Here is a 14,417-nt window from a genome sequence, read left to right on the forward strand (position 1 = left end):
CAGACGGTGGTGAGTCGCTCGCCATCGTGGCCAGTTAGACTGAGTTCATCTCTTCATTCGTCGTGCCACACGCTGGGCGGCAGAGGAGGCCTCAAGCCAGACACACACACACACACACCCCAGATGGTTGCCTTTCAATAGTTAACCAGGTTAACGTATCTCTTCCTGTCGTGCGCTTCTGGCACAGCGGCAGCTGTTGCTGTGTCACCGGCTTATAGATCAGCCCGCTTTTTTAGCGAACGGGCGACTCCGACGACAAATGCCACCCGCCGAAACACGTCGCTCTCTCCCCTCAACATCTCCTTTTTTCCCCCCCCGGAGCAAAGTGTGTACAGTAGCTATCACAATGAAAAATGAATGGAGAGATTAGCAGCACTTTGTCACTGAATGGCTGTTTGTGTGTTCTCCATCCCCGAGATGCCAAAGGGCCTTTTGTTGCGCCTGATAAAATGGCTGCTGCCTCTGATGACTGCAGTCGCGCCGCAGACGTACAGTATATCAAGAGGCCGATTTATCTCACTCGCTGTCATCTCCCGGGGCGTTGATACGCCACGCTGTGAATGCAACACGCGGGAAATTCCTCAAAAATGATTTGTGCATTAAATCTAGCAAGTGGAAACTGATTTTTACTTTTTTTTTTTTTCCGCACACAAGATGACTTAACTGCCGGAGAAAACTCATTCAGCATCTTTTACTCTCGTCTGCGCGGTCTCTCGGGTAAACATCATCCCGCATTAGATCAGCTGTGGAATAATTAGGTAGCTGCGGAGGTGGAGAGGCAGCACACACACACACACACACACACACACTCTCACTCGGAGGGAAATCACCACCGCAGCAGGAGCACCATAACCCCGGAGACAACCTGTGTGTGAGATTATATGTTCAATCTTAACACGCTCAATTTGTGAGGAAACTAGAGGGAAATAAATACATCATGATGGGTAAAGAGTTATGAGCCTTTATGAAAAAGAAATCTTCTGGCAGGATTCCCACAATATTTTCCCTCCTTTCGAATGCTAACAGTGTCAAACAGTATCTTTCATACCACTGAAAGTAAGCACGTTATTTAAACTCATAAAAGTCGCCATAAAACACATCACTCGTTATTAGTCTTAACTTTTTTTTTTTTTATTTACAACTCCAAAGTTAAGTGAGCCGCAGTGTAAATAGAAAGTGACAAATGTTAATGTTTCTGGGCAGAATCCCAGTTCTCAGTTGAACCATTTGACTTCACAGCGAATGGCTGTTTCCTACCAGCGCCGCTCATCATGTCATTGACGTTTAACACGCAGTGACTCAGGTTGCGCCATAGTGTCACGCACATGGCCTCCGGGGCCCGGCTTGTGCTGTCTACATCATCTCACATCGAGATATATTCAGCAGATCAGAGGCATGTGTGGAAAAACGCAAGATAATTGCTGTTTGGCTGGATGTATACAGGCCACTTGTGGTAATGAAGACGCAATCTTTTTTTCCCCCTGTTGTTACGTTCTGAGTAAACTTGCAGTTTCGAATTCCCAGAAGGAGAAGGATTTACATAACCCCGCAAACAGGAGTCATCTCAGATATGATAACTTCTGGATGCGTTGTGAGGCAGAGAGCTGCAAACGCTGCAGCAGCCCCGGGCGTAAATATCGACTCAGACAAGACAGAAGATTCATCGAGGTCGTCTTTTTTTTTTTTTTTTCCTAATTGTGTAATGAGGGAAGTAAAATAATGTGAGGATGTGAAGACATTTGACATTTAACCTTAGAGTTCATCACTGACGAAGCCTTTCGGCTGAGGAGTGATGGATGGATGGATAATACAGGAAAATATCCTCTACTTTGTCAACTACATTTTTCTTCGCTATATTCGAAATAAATCTTTCTTCAAAGTTGCAAAACTTCTGATGACCTTCAGTTTTTTTGACTAGCTCATGTGGATATTTTTCTACATTATTGAGCTCTTCTATTTGCCTCCTTATCTCTCCTCCAATGCCACGTTCTCAACAAGGCCACAGTACGACCTGCCATCACGAGATAAGTGCTTCACTTTGGGTGGAAACTCGTGAAATGATGCGGTGTGCATAATTATGCTGCCATGATATGGAAAAGAGAGGGCAGACGTTAGCTGTAAACAGGCCTAAAAATATAAATACAGAAAAAACAGGGGTTAAATTTGATGCTTTCATATTCATTAACACACGAATCCAACCTATGCATGCACCACAAAGGCCAACCCAATCATTGTATGTTTAGTCTGCAGCAACAGGATCTTTCAAAGCACGTAGTCACTGAAGCGGCGTTACTTCCACTCAGCAAGATAAAATGCTCTGCAGAGAATTACAAATTGTGTTTACTCCGTGGAGAATGATTTGTAAGATATAATTATCTCTTGATGGCATGATTTAATCGATGTCTTATGGGTCTTTCTTAAGGTGGGCATCAGGATCTGAAGAGCCTGCGCGGCGATACATAAATAAAAAGGAAAATTCATCCTTTAAGGTTTGAAAGATAATTTTGCCCAAGAAACACTCCAGGTTAATGATACTTCCCCCGCCGCCGGTGCACTGAAACCGTTTTCAGCTGAAGTCAGTGAGGTTTATTTATACCGTGTCTATTTCAAGCAGCGTGAGAGGATTAAAACAGAAGCCATGAATCATCCCTGATGCAATTATGCTCTGTGTTAATTTTTTTTGCCTGTGTTGCTGTTGACATCATTAAAACGTCCCTGCTTGCTGGAGCACTGAAGTCAAGGTGACTGCAATTCCGAACCTCGCCAGGGGGTGGCGCTTGTTCACCGTTCAGCCATGTGCTGGAGACACACTTGAGTTGGCAGTAATCACCCCTGTTCTTGCAGGAGCCGGGCAGAACAGATGAGACTGGGTATGAATATTGAGAGCAAACATGGAGGATTTCATTAAATCACACAGGAATACGCGTTATTAAATGCGTTAATTTTTCATTTACACCCACTTCATTATAAAGTTTGATTGCTTTCTCATTAGGCATCAAATTTAATTAAGTAAACACCCCTCCCGCTTTCCTGTGCTTCACGTGAGCTGAGTCCTTCTGGATGAGCTGAACCTTGAGGATCAAAGGTCACAGAAGCAATAAAATATCCAACGACCGAATTCCTCACGTCTCATTCATGTCTCAGCTAAAAAAGAAAAAAAAAAGAAAAAAAAAAAAACAGAGCAGGCCCTATATCACACTGTGCGGAGCTGACACCATATGGAATGTGGTTGTAGACTTGAAATAGAGTCAAGCGGTACACATTTGTCGTGCTGGGCGCAGATGCATTGTGGCCCCCACACTGTGAGTCATAGTCACTGTAACACTCACACACAAACACGCATATGCACGGGCGCACGTGCGCAGGCAAACATGGCTACCCTCGCCCGCTCCCTCCTCCACACCGCCTCCTCTCTCTCTCTCTCTCTCTCTCTCTCTGTCTCTCTCTCTCTCTCGGTGGGGCACCGGCGAGCGCAGACCCCCGTCAGGGCTGACAACTGTTCGCCGGATGACGCCGCGGAGAGGAGGAGGCGAGAGGCCGCAGTCAAGGGGGCGACACCTGTCTCCGAGCGCCGCAGCATCAGTCCCACGCGTGGGAATCTGCTTTTCTGACGGGACGCTTCCAATCCGATCTGCGATCTCACCGCTAATCGTCACCCGGCGATGCCCGCCACCTGGAATTTACCAAACGCAGTAGAGCGAATGCACGCTTGGATTTCGCGTCTTCGGCCAAGTCGGTGCACGTGGGAGGCCGGAGCTTTATCTCCACCCCCCCCCCACCTAGTTTAGAAACATTGACTGAATCGCAGGCAGCACCTTGCTGACAGGAAGGGGAGAGATAGCAGGCTTCCCCTCCCTGTGCGCTCGCTATCAGCTGTTTCAAACACAACTGCCGAGAAAAGAAGCACGCAGTCTTCGGGACAGCTCAATACACAATTTAAGCCACATTTTGACATTTCATAACACTTAACTTAGGGATGTTAGGTATTAAAATGCTGATTCACAACATTATTGTGACGCTGGTGCGAAATTCCTCATAAAATTGCAACACATCAAATATATTCGGTAATAATCGACTTTTTGCAGCATCATTGTCTTTTACATCTTTGTAGATGCGATTACACGTCAGTTATTTTTGAATTTTTTGATTCTGGCATGTGTGATTAAAAACTCTTACTCAAATAAGTAACTTCAGTCACTTTGACAGTTTTCCCTAAGAGAAGGACGGGTGACAAATTGAAGACATTTTTTCAGGTTTTGTCGACTTTCGGACACTTTGACATCATTCTCTCCTCCCATGATGATTACAAACACATGCACATGGACCAATACACAAGTTAGAAGAGCATTAGCTTCCTTTTGAACAGGAAAGTCCATATATGTCATTGAACTGATCACATTTAAGAGGTTGTGCCTTACACTAAGTGTGTAAGTGTGTAAGTGTACACTAAGTGTTCATGTTAGAAAAAAAAAACATTTTATTCTATTTGTAATTTCATGACTATAATGTCCAAGTTGAGTTAACTTTTAATGTCTGGCAGTTCTTCAGTGGCAGAGTGTTTTATTTCCGACATCGTGGTACATCATGTCCATGACTGACTAGTTGTACTGCAGAAGTCCTATAAATAGGCACAACTTGTCCGTTGAACTGAATTTTCTCGATAGATTATGAGTTTTGGTCGAGGAAATCGAATCTGCAGTAAAAGAATCAACTGGTTAAAATTATTTTTCAGTATTGGGTTCTTACTTTGGATGTCTTTGTCCGGTCGTCATAATGCTAAAGGCTAAAAAATGCTAAAAAAATGAAATAATCTGAGGCTAAAATGATGTTAATGACTGCAAAATGCAAAAACCATGCTCTTTGGTTCAGTTCTTCTTCCACGTGAAGGTTTATTTACAGCATATATATTGCTTAGGCGCTGCCAACACCAGCTTCACCTGACGTCAGATCGGTATTACTGATCAGCCACTGCTCACTCAAGTCTGAAATGGTTTGCAGTGTCAATGCTTTATGTTTTTCTGTTGTTGTTTTCTGTGTGTGTGTGCGTGTGTGTGTGTGCGTGTGTGTATGTGTTAGGGCTCGCAGTACCTTTCTCAGAGTTTATCGCTCCGCTTTGAACATGACCACTGCGCTTACGCCGTATCTTTTAAGTTATTGACCCAACAAAACAGCTTTTCACTGTTGCCGGGGCCGACCGATACTGTGGCGAAACCATCCCACAGACGTCCGTCCTGACTACATCAAAAAGAAATTTTAAAAAAAAAAGAATTGATTCTGTTCAACTCAGAAAAGCAGTATTTCCCATCAGCCATTTGCAGGCTTGATATATTTTCACTTTTCTTTCTTTTTTTTTTTTTTCTTCTTTTTGCCAGAAGCGACCTCGATCTGTGCATCAGCTCTTCTACAATCAATTCAACTTCTGCTCGATTCTATTTATGCGGGCACACACCTGTGTGTGTGTGTGTTGGGCTGCATGTTTTATGGGGTGGGGGGTGGGTGTGTGTGTGTGTGTGTGGGGGGTGGGGGGGGGGTGGTAATAATGAATTCATGAGGTCATCAATTAATCTGTCACTCATGAGGGATGAAAACGGCTCAGCCCGAGTCTTCAGTGTACACAGTGGATCAGAGCCGGCATGGCCGTGCGCGCCACACGCCAGCTCCCACACCAGACCTGAATATAGAGGAGACACACACGCAGATTTTATAGGAGATGTTGTGAGCCGTGCACAAAAAAAAAAAAAAAAACAACAAAAAAAAAAACCACACACTCCTCACACACACAGATGTGAAGACAACCCCCACCCCGTCCACACACACACACACACACACACACACATGCGTGCACACACAGGCAGTCTCACACATCACACGACTGTTTCACTTTGCAGGGGAGGTTGTTGCCAAGGCTCGGAATGAGCGAGTTGATTGGTCGCCTCTGCTCATCACCGTAGGAACTCACCAGTTGGATTGGCTGGTTCCAAAAAGGAAGCTTTTCAAGATGTTTTCTCATCTTCTGCTGCCAACCGCTGGACCACTCATTACTGTCATTACTGCCACGCATTCCTCATCCAATTTAGTTTTACTTAGCTAAACAGCAGTGAGGTTGTTGTTTTTTTTTTTTTCACTTTAATTTTTTTTTTTTTTTCCTTTGCAGGCGAGGTAGTGTAAGGTGAATAAGAGAGAGTGGGGGCGGCAGGCTGTTTTCGCTTAACTGATCTGTCCACATTATCATATGAATCACACTTGCAATGATCAGAGCAGGTTATTGATTCTCGCTGGTCCTTTTCTGGGGAAAGTAAATGAGCACATGTGTGAGGAATGATATATGCAGTGATGTATGAGGTGGAAACACGCGGTACGCGAAGCACAGGGCATGATCACAGGCTGAAATTAAATTCCTCAGTAGCAGCGCACGCGGACACATTATTTGTCTGCGGTTTATATCTGTTGATAAGCACCAATGACAAAATATGTCCTCGGCCCCAGGGTGAGCATGCTTGTGTGTGTGTGTGTGTGTGTGTGTGTGTGTGTGTGTGTGTGTGTGTGTGTGTGCGTGCTACTGCATGCATGTGCACGACTGTGTGTTTGCTTTGCCTCGTGCTTAAGGCTGTGTGCGCCTGTGCTTGTGAGAGTGCGCCACGAAGTATGTGCTGAATTAAACAAGGTCGCTCAGTGCAAGGATGACTGCTCCAGCAGCCCCCTCACAACACACACCACACACACACACACACACACACACACACACACACAGAGACACAGACACACACACACCATTCCCATGTACGGCGGTATAGCTGTTACAGTGCTGCATCAAGATGAGCAGAATAAGATGAATATATTATTCTGAGGGGACAAATCTCTGTTAAACTCTTCAGAATTAAAATAATAATCACATTTTCAGATGTAGTTCATCATCTAGATTTCAATATATCATCACTCTCACAATTTCTCGGGCATGTTAATGGAATGCAATTTGAACTAAACCTATTACTGCCACTTCCTTGTAAAAGTCATAACTTTTATCCATACATGTCTATTATTCACTCCATGCTTTTGCACCGTTGTGCACCACGGTGTGTAACAGAGTGTGTGTCCTTTGTGCACCCTGCTGTGTAGGCACATATTGCCAGCTTAATGACGTGCCCTTGAAAAACTGTGCCATTGACTGAAGACATGCAGGCTTTTGTTGGTCAAATGCGCGGAAGCTTTCTGCTTCCTCAAGGTAGCAGTGGGACAAAAGTGTGTCACATCTCATTTTTCTTTTTTATAGACGGAATATAAACAAAAGAAACCATTAGGTTTTAGCTCTAATGGGCGCTCTGGTGGACTGTGCCGTCTTCGTACTTATGGTGCTTTTCCCTGGTTTGCACCTAAGCAATAAAAGTGTATTTTTATTTCTTTTAGTCTAGATTGCATTTAAATTAACATATTTAGCTTTGTGTTAGAAGATGGGATAAAGTCAATGTCGTGCCTACACACTAAATGAAACTCATCATTTGTTAAGAAAACAGATGGAGATCCATCCATGGAGGGCATTCACTTAACTTTCATCACATGTGACAAACAACCGTCCACCAGTCAGTTTTCTATTCCTTGTTTAACATTTTTCTATCACAAAGTCACACAGCTTGAACCTGAATGGCGCCACATCGCATCGCCAAACCTCTGCAGTGCTGCTGAGCGCAGCTGCGTAATGCATGTTCAGACCATTGACCATCACTCTCCTTCTCTCCAACAGGGCCCCCCTTATCTTTATCACTTGCTCTAGTAAAAGATGAGCCGAGGAGCACACGGTAAGAAGAAGGCAATTATTGTCAGTTAGCTGTTCACCGTATATCTGTCATGCCTTTTACTAGGCATTCAGGGTTAAAATGTATTCCATCATCATTTTTTACAAGGGCCGGCGAATGCGCCGCTGTTATTTATAGGCGGCTGTTTTCCTTTCCATCAGCGCTGTCACCTCCCGTGTGCGCTTCCTTCTTCACCTCTCGGTGACAGGAAGCCGGGTTTTTAATACTGGGAAACAGTCCACTTTTCACTTTCAGCGCTGGTATTGCCAGTGCGTGTCAGCGCCGGCACGTGCACAGCCAGACATCTCTTTACGTGGCGGCGATACATCCCGACGTCCCGCGCAGAGGGTAAAACTTTAACATGCTTGGTTTACAGAGGCGACGTCCCAATAAACCCGACGTATATGGCTGTAAATTACCGAGCATAAAAAAAGCAGCCTGTCGTGTGCCACACCTGTCACACGATCAATACGTTAGTATCCGAGAGGTGAGACGTGTTCATCACTGATTGCGGGGTTTTTTTTCTTCCTGATATATGACGCCTCTTTTCCTTGGCATACAGAGGTATCTGTCAGCACCTGAACTGAAAGCTTTATTAATAAAAAGATGCTGTCTGTGTAAATTTGACTGAACATGGCTGGATGCAAGAACAACAAAGGCTTTTAAGATGTACGGTGTTTTCTCTCAGTTCAAACAGTATGTCAGTTTTTACAAACAGTTATTAGCCATTCTCGGTCAAACGGGGTTTTTCCTTTTGCTGACTTGAACTTGAATTCTGATGATAATAAACAACAAAAAACAGGACACTGGTGTTATTCTGCCGTGTCGCTTGACTTTGGTTTTGCAGCTGAAGGGCATTCCTAGAGGAGGGGAGGTCACCGACAGACCCTGTTCTGGGTAACCCCACCTTCTCTGTCTGTCACCTTCCATTTTTGGCCGTCCAAATCAGCATGTCTGCTGGCTGTCTCAGGGTCGGACGTGTGCAGGAGGTCACTGTCTCTGCTCATAAAATACATATTATCCTCCACAGAGGCAGCTCATTCCCCTGACACACACACTAACACACACACTGAAAAAAAAAGTAGCCAGCAGTTGATTGAAAAAGAATCCTCCAGTATCTTTGTCCTGTTTTTAATCATGGCGCTCCCGAGAGGCACGGAGAATAAAAATAAATCAGGGAGTTTTTCCTCACAGCATCGTTTCTTATTGCCAAGAGCAGAAACTGTCTGAGATGCAAGATCTGGCACTCAATGTAGAGCGGAGTGTCAGATGGTGAGATGTGATGACTTTATGTGAGGACCAGAGGTGGACGTACAGCAGGACTTAACAGACAGGACCACTCAGGTTAGTTCCTGTATGTTGTGAACAAAATGTACTTATTTAATTCGGCTTATGAACATCAACAGTGGCGAGTGCACGGACAATCATGTGGACAGACAACAAAGTTGGATTGCTATTCCAGAAAAACTACGGCGACGTTTCACATCTTGCATGCGTGATCCACCTTCAGCCTTCATTCAACAGCCAACTGTGTTCACAGGTAATGATTTCTGGCAGTATTCCTGAGCCCATGCAGTTGTTTTTCCATGTCTATATCTGAAGCCGTGCTGACTGAGAGTGTGAAAACATCCAATATCGACCATGAGCCTGGTTTTACTTCTCTCCGGCTGAAGAACGACCTCCCTTCGTCATTGGCCTTGGATGCACTGCGATAAAGTATCTGGAGCAAAGATGCAATAATTATTTAAAAGTGAACATTTTTATTCGGTTTATCTCAATTTATCTCATTTTATAGAGCGAAAACAAACATTTAGCAAGATAAACAAGTCTAAGGGTCGAACAACGGCGATAAAAAGTCTTCATTTGAAACACAAAGGCAACACAAAGTCACGATGAGAGGATGGATTTACATCAAGGACTATGTCATATTAGCATCCATCTTCTGTACCTGGGCAGGGTCGCAGGGCCTTGGAGCAACTCCCAGCTCATTATTGGCAAGGGCAGGATACACCCGATAGGTCGCCACACAGCAAACACACATAGACGCATGTGCTCACATCCGCAATTCAGCGTGTGACATTAACTTGTTGAGAATAAAAAGAAAAATAGCACAGATGAGGTCAGAAACGGCAAATCAAGGCCTCACATAATGCAGCTTGTTCGAACTGATTGGCTGATTTTCACAGCTGCCATGCTCCTTGTCATTAGCACATAAACACATCTTTCCTTGCAGCTCAGACCTAATCCGCCGTTGGCAGCAATCAATGAAGATGGCAGTTCAAACATTACTATCGCCACCAGCACTGCACCTTTTAAAAACTGAGAAATCCTGCAAGGAGGGTCATAAAATAATGCCACTAACACCAGTTACATGTAAACAAAGAAGATAGATGATGCTCCAAGAGAGTACAGAAAATCCCACTTTATTGTTTTGTGGCTTTGAAAAGTAATTGTTTCTGAACTGACCACAAAACCACATCGGTCTTGGAGTTTGGTTCAGACACTTGACAAACATCTCACTGACACTCCGAGCAACTTAAAACAGAAGAAAAGTTTTTCCAGTGATTACATGGCAGATCGCAATCTTGTGTTTTAGATTTGGTCTGGATTTTAGATGATATCTCAAGCAGAAGAAAAATCAATAGGTTAGATGAGCTGCTCCTCAGCGGTAACGCTGACATGTGCTGACTCAAGAGATGTGTTTAAATCAATGTTTATTCGTCTTCTCTGCACATTTTTCTTCTCATGACGAATAAAATGGAACAGAAAGACTTTATTAATCCCAGAGGGAAATCAGCCGGACATTGTTAACATTGTAAAACCTGCAGGTTAATTAACAGTGTTGGAGCTGATCCCAGCTGACTGCGGCCAAAAGCAGAGTGCACCCTGGTCACCAGTCCATCACACGGCACACATTACGTGGAAAGACAAACACACACATAAATGCAAGTCAACGGGCAATTTAAAGTCACCAAATGTAGTTTGGACTGTGAGAGGAACTCAGAGGAAGCCTCCGATCTGTCTGCAAGTAGAGGGTAAATGAGCAGGCACCCTCAGGGGCGTGGCTAATAAACAAAGGGGAGGAGCATAATTCAATAAACACACCCAGGAATAAGAACTAGACACAGGTGTGTCAAGACAACAGGCGATCAGATCCGCTGAATGAGAAAGCGCTGCGATCAATGAAGAGACATTCAATGAAAACACAAGGAGGAATTGACGAGACAATCAGCAGCAATGGATATTAAAGATACAATACAATCCTCCACACTGAGCCTGTGACTGTGGAAATGTCATTTATGAACTACGAAAGCTACTTTCTAATATAGGCTACAAAGCAACAATTAAGGACGATAATATTTCAATGTTTGTTATGACTTTTTAGCATTTATAGTACATATCATTTTTCAGATTTCAGTAAACCAAACCTAACGGACATTAATGAAGTCAAGTTAATATTGTCAAAAGCTGAAACTAATAAACCTGGGCCGGGATTAAATTGCTTCACGCTTTTTGTCTGAGACCACTTCAGATGTTTTCCTGATGGGTTGTTGTTTTCGTTCTAACAGTCTCGACGTCGGCCCCCGAACTTCCTGGACCCGTCTCTTTGATGCTGCACAGCTTGAAGTCGTCTTTCACCTTCTGGGCTTTTCTGAACCGGCGCAACGCATGAAGGAAGATGATGAAGTTATTTATTTTACAGTTATCATATTGCCATTCATACGTATGCACTCAACCGTAGGAGGGGATAAAAAAAAAAAAAGAAAAAAAGTTTTAGCAAGATACAAAAGCTTGAAGAAACCTCTCAGACAGACGGTGCATTTTGTGATGAGTTTCACAGGAGGAGTTACAGTTGTGCACTGAAGCAGAAACTTGGCCACAGTTTCAGTGTATTTATTGAATCTGGACCAAAGGGAACAGAGCGAAAGGTTAAAAGTTTTTCTTTAACCAAATACCACTTATGTTAAAGGGAATTCAATTTGTGTAAAACAAAAGCAGGGGTGTCAGACGGATTTTAGCTAAAGAGACACACACAACCCTATTTAACCTCAGTTTTCCATATCAGGGAAATGAACATCGACAAAAGTGTCCCTCTTGCCTCAGTGAGGAGAACTGTGAGTATAGTCTTAAAATTTTCATATTTACTGCACTTTCTCCAAGACTTACCAACAACAAGATGAAATTTCATCAAAATAATCTGAAATCCTCTCTGCTACAAAGATTATCTGATGCTCCTCAGGCTGGAAGAATCTTCAGTTTGTATGTTCTCATCAGTTTCACTGCTCCAATTTGCTGTTTTGTTCTTGGTCTCTGTGTTTTATTTTGACTGCTAATCTTACTAAAACGGCACCGCCGACAAAGCACAGAGTAGAAATAGAAAGATTTTATTGAAAACTTAAGGAAATATAACTTGTGGAAATAAAACGTTCTGTTCTCTGTCTGTTTTAGCTCGGCTAAAAGTATGAATGAGAAACTGAAACAATGTAATCAAACATAAAGAAGAATGTTCAAACATAAAGTCATTTAAATGAAATTGAAGATACAGAGATGAAGGGGGAATGCTGACGCGACGATTGGTTGTTTTTCTCAAATTTAGTTTCTCATATTGTTGTTTTCAAACTATGAAAATGTGATGATTTCGTAAAATTGAATGCAAAAATCTGTATGCAAGGTGCAAAGTGGCTTCCTGAAAAAAAAAAGGAGTGCTAATGTTTTCCTGACACTTCAGTTTTTTTAAGGCTCCGGTTTGTGATAACTGGAAGTTAATAAAACGGCCGTATGCTGTGACGCTCAGCAAATAACAGGCACCGGGGTCAGCACTGTGTCAGTCTTAAAGATGCAAAGTCAAGATTTTCATAAATATCCGGCTTTGCGGTGGAGAAAAGAGCTAAAATAATGAATTCTAGGTGCTTGCACAGACCTCAAACACTGCATATAGACAGGGTATATCAGGCTTCAGGGGAACAGCGCTGCTCAGCTAATATTGGTTTGATTTAGTGTTCTGCTCTGTTTTAGCTATTAGGAATAATTGATCCCAAAAAAAAAAATCTTTGCATTTATTTTTGTGAGGCAGACTTAGTATGTAGCATTTTGCTGGAACTGGTTAAAATCTTTACCCAGTAGTGCAGCGCTGTAGACATAACTTTGAAAATATTGCACTCTGAAAGCAGTTTTCAAGAAGTTTCAATTTCAGGAACTCTGAGCATCATCTTCGTGTAAACAAACAACGAAAATCCAATAAAGGTTTGCTGGAGGGACGGTGATCAAAATCGTTCGGCTCATATCGGGAGATTTGAGTATTTTGTCCTTGCTAACAAAATTAAAATAGATATTCTAGTATCCACGTTTCTAAGTGTAATCTCTGAGGAGAATAAACCCATTTCATTCTGCTGCAAGGCGTAGTGAAGCTACCAGCTGGGAGACCATTGTGAAAATATTGGGGGGACCACTGCTCTCCAAAACCTAATCACAGAGTAGATTCAGATTTCAGAAAAGCAACTGGGAAGAGAGTGAATTGGAATTACAGTGTAGCCGTTTTGAAACATTTATCAGAGCAGTGTGACTTCAGATCACACTGCTCTGCTTTCAGGATAGATTGCTCTGGAGTTTGCGAAGCAGCTACTCAGGAGGGCTAATTGGGAACTGGACAAAGCAGTCAGGTTCAGCGCATCAGAAGCACAAAAATACCACATGCTATCGCTACGAGTAAAAAAGAAAATCTTCACATTTATAAAGACTTGAGGTGTCTCCATAACTATATACGTATATATAAATATATACGGCATCAGTGTCACGTTTCTTTCTAATAAAATAAATTGACGGTGTAATGACTGTGTCAATCAAACAGACATTTCATCAGTTCGATGCTGATTGCACTACAGCACTTCAGTGCGAGGCAGCAGGCTCGATAGAACCAGACTCCGCCCTCTCCCTAAACGCTAACTGACCCAGTCAGACGCTGAGCGCCGGCGTCGCGCTGGGCTGAAGTGAAATGCTGAGTTTGAAAATGAGATGTTTTGAGATGTTGTGCGAAAATGCAAACGCTTCTCTCGCCGCCAGCCAGCCGCACGGTTGCCATGGCGACGAGGTCTCTCTGTGCAGAGGTGACTCTGTTGACGTGAATGATGCCCCCCCACCCCCCCCAAAAAAAAAATTTCTCATGATGAACTGCTCAGAATAAAATGAAAAGCATTTGAGATCTTATTCTGCAATAGAAAGCTAAATAAAAAACCCATTGGCCTCGTCTCTTCCCCTCTTTGTCACATCTGCTGAAATTTCCTTCCCCTTTTCTTTCAGAGTGTCTTTTGAATGTTTAATCCAATTTCTTCAATTATCTCATTTGATAATACGACCTGGACTTGTGGAGTCCTCTTTCCTTCTATTTTTGAGATTGAAACATCTTTCAGAACCAGTGTGATATCCAATTTATGAAGGCTTGTGTGCAGAAAACTCCAAAAATTGCACTAACACTCTTTGTGTGGGACGTGGTAACAAGACAGTGTAACCTTTGACAGAACAGAGAAAACTGTCATTTTAAGAGAGAATAAATCTGTTTTCTGATATTGTTGTAGGCCGTGAAAGGCGTATGACGTCTAATAAGACTGACTTTAAAAAATAAAAAAGAAT

The sequence above is a fragment of the Salarias fasciatus genome, chromosome 17, assembly GCF_902148845.1.
Source record: "Salarias fasciatus chromosome 17, fSalaFa1.1, whole genome shotgun sequence".
NCBI lineage: Eukaryota > Metazoa > Chordata > Actinopteri > Blenniiformes > Blenniidae > Salarias > Salarias fasciatus.